Source organism: Rana temporaria, chromosome 1 (genome assembly GCF_905171775.1).
Source record: "Rana temporaria chromosome 1, aRanTem1.1, whole genome shotgun sequence".
In the NCBI taxonomy this organism is placed as follows: domain Eukaryota; kingdom Metazoa; phylum Chordata; class Amphibia; order Anura; family Ranidae; genus Rana; species Rana temporaria.
This window is the reverse complement of record NC_053489.1, coordinates 153,829,701-153,832,745: the sequence shown is the minus strand read 5'-3', so window position 1 is coordinate 153,832,745 and position 3,045 is coordinate 153,829,701. Positions and strand designations below refer to the sequence as shown.

At 44.6% G+C, this 3,045-nt stretch overlaps 1 pseudogene; it reads right to left on the bottom strand.

The window, feature by feature from the left end:
* Positions 1-201: 201 nt before the first annotated feature.
* On the bottom strand, positions 202-420 carry LOC120925173 (annotated as a pseudogene).
* Positions 421-3,045: the final 2,625 nt, after the last annotated feature.

The following is a 3,045-nucleotide window of genomic DNA, read 5'->3' as shown; positions in this document are numbered from 1 at the left end:
ATTCAATAAAACCAATGAAATCACTCCTATCCGTCCTTTCAGTAGTGTGGCGCCTAGGGGGTTAAGGCTTCCTTCCAGGCTGGGTGGTCAGCAAGGTAAGACAGCTCCAAAGTGTGTCACCAGGCAGGGTAGAGAAAACATAGAGGAGGCTCTCTAGTGTAATATGTTTTAATCACCCTGCGGTTTATACAAACATATAACAAACAGTGTACTTACATTTAAAACAGTAACGTAGTGTATATCAGAAACGAGCAGCGAGCTCACACCGTGTAAACATCACTTCCGGTGTCCTAGTGTCTGGTACCATCACACCAGAGGATTTGCAAAGCCCTCCCTGAATAGGAGCAGCACAGCGCCTCCACTGGCAACTGATAAGAACAGATACTACACTTGATCTTTGCCAAAAGGCCAAGAAGTGATTTTTTTATTCTTTTATTTAAAATTTCACAAGTAAATTACATAGAAACAAGAGTGAAACATGGGAGCCGGCTTTCCTCCCCCGCCAGAGCCGACGAGACATCCGAGCCGCCCTCTACAATTCCTGGCTTTTGACAAGCCGACAGTGCAGCTAAGAGCCGCGAGCGGAGCGGATAGCCAGACCCTGCAGCACGGACGGAGGGTGCCTGTGCAGCTGTGACATTCCAGCATTGACCCCCCCTGTATAGGGGACTGACGGCATCCATTCCTGTGCGGACGGCCTGTTGAGAGCTGACGGCTTTGCTCCCCCTGCTTCTCCCCTCCTCTCCAAGTGTGGACACGTGGAGGCTGACAGCCGGCATTTCAATCTCCCTTCACACTTTAATCAGCTATAATTTACAGCTACAAATTACAAGTGGATGGCGAATGGGATAACGACATGCTGAAAAAACCGGCAGGGATATCACCAGAGTTCCCTGGAAATGGTAGGCTGTAGACTTTCCTGTTTGAGAAGAAAGCTGTGAAGAGGAGAGGAGGTTGGGGGAGAAAATGTCAATGTAAACGGGGGCAGGGTAAAGTGAAGAGGCTGCTGTATTTGCTGTATCTGCTCTATAAGACTCGGATCTACTCTAATTTACAACCTTGATTTATAACCCCGCAATCCTGTAATCTTTAAGTATTTTCTGAAGCCGGTAGTCTTTAAGTGAAAGTGCTGCATAAAGAACACTCCAGGGAAAAAAATCAGTGAAAATAGCAAATGAATTATAAACGAACTGCTATGAGGTTAAATGGCACCAAGTAAAACACGAGTAAAACCTCATATACCAGTAGTGACTCCCTGTTCCTCCCCCCAAGCCATGGCAGCAAAAACAGTAAAAGCAACAGGGGCTACGGGAAAGTCCTCACAGCCAGTGCAATCCCCTCAGAATTCCCCATTAAAGGGGATAACAGTAGAGACTCAAACTGGGAGAGAAGGGGAGATGGATTGTGGTTCCTATGGAAAGGAAATATTAGAGGCAATCAAAGCAAGTAGCGAAGTGCTGTTAAACAAGATTGATGCCCTGGCAGTAGATGTATGCTCAATAAAGCGCGAGTTTGATAAAATACAGAAAAAAAACGGCAGAAATAGAAACTCGTATTTTGAAAGTTGAAGAGGAAATTAAAAAGGATAATAAAGGATGGCATACACTGAAAAAACAAATAAAAGAACTACAGGACAGAGCCATAGATACAGAAAGCCGCTTAAGGAGAAATAATGTACGCATTTTGGGTCTGCCAAAACGAGCAGAGGGAGACAATCCAGTTAAATTTGCACAAAAATTATTGACGGAGGTATTGAAATTGACAGAGGCAACTACGATGTTTGTGGTTGAGCGAGCACATAGAATTTTGTTTTGCCTCCCCAAGCCGGGGGCACCCCCACGTCCGTTTCTGGTGCGTTATTCAGTACGAGAACGTTAAGTTACTATTTTTTCCTGATTACCCATTGGAGATTCAGCAGCAAAGAAGAGAATATACAGAAATCCGTAGAAGATTGAGAGAGAAAGGGCTAAAGTACAATCTTCTATATCCTAGTAAACTACGAGTGACGGATGGGATGCGCACCCTTTTTTTTGAAACTCCAACTCAAGCGGTGGAGTGGCTAGATACCAAATAAACAGATCGGCTGTGTGATCTCTGTGCGATTTTTCCTTCTTTTTTTTTTTTTTTTGGATTTTTTTCGATGTTTTTTTTTTTTCTTCTTCTTTTTTAAGGTCAAATAACAGAGAATTCTCCTTTTTAGGGAAGAGGGGGAAATGTAATATGAATAATATGTAATATGAATAAGTGACGGATTACAAATATGAATCAGTATATTCGCTATAATTAATTAATAATAAGCACTTAAGCACTTAGGGCCAGATTCACAAATGAGATACGACGGCGTTTCTCCTGATACGCCGTCGTATCTCTGTTTCTATCTATGCGACTGATTCATAGAATCAGTTACGCATAGATATCCCTAAGATCCGACAGGTGTAATTGTTTTACACTGTCGGATCTTAGGATGCAGTACCGCGGCCGCCGCTGGGGGGAGTTTGCGTTGTAAACCAGCGTTGGGTATGCAAATTAGGAGTTAATGCGGATCCACAACGGATTTTTGCGTTCGCTACGTCGCCGCTAGTCTAGTTTCCCGTCGCAAAGTTAGTCGTTTTTTTTTGGTGCCCTAACTTTAGTCAGCAAGTGTATTGCTGTCTAAAGTATGGCCGTCGTTCCCGCGTCGAAATTCAAAATTTAACGTCGTTTGCGTAAGCCGTCCGGGAATACGGAAGTACACTATGCGCGTCGCTGTTCAAAAAAATTACATCACGGCACGCAAAGCACGGCGGGAGTTAAGAAACGGAGCATGCGCAGTAGGTCCGGCGCGGGAGCGCGCCTAATTTAAATGGTACACGCCCATTTAAATTGGCCCGCCTTGCGCCAGAGGCCGCAAGCGTAGTTTTCATCGCAAGTGCTTGGTGAATCAGGCACTTGCGATGAAAAATTGCGGCGGTGTAACGTATCTAGGATACGTTACGCCGCCGCGATTCTACGTGAATCTGGCCCTTAGGCACTTAAGAATATGTGAAAGATGGGAGGGAGAGAGGT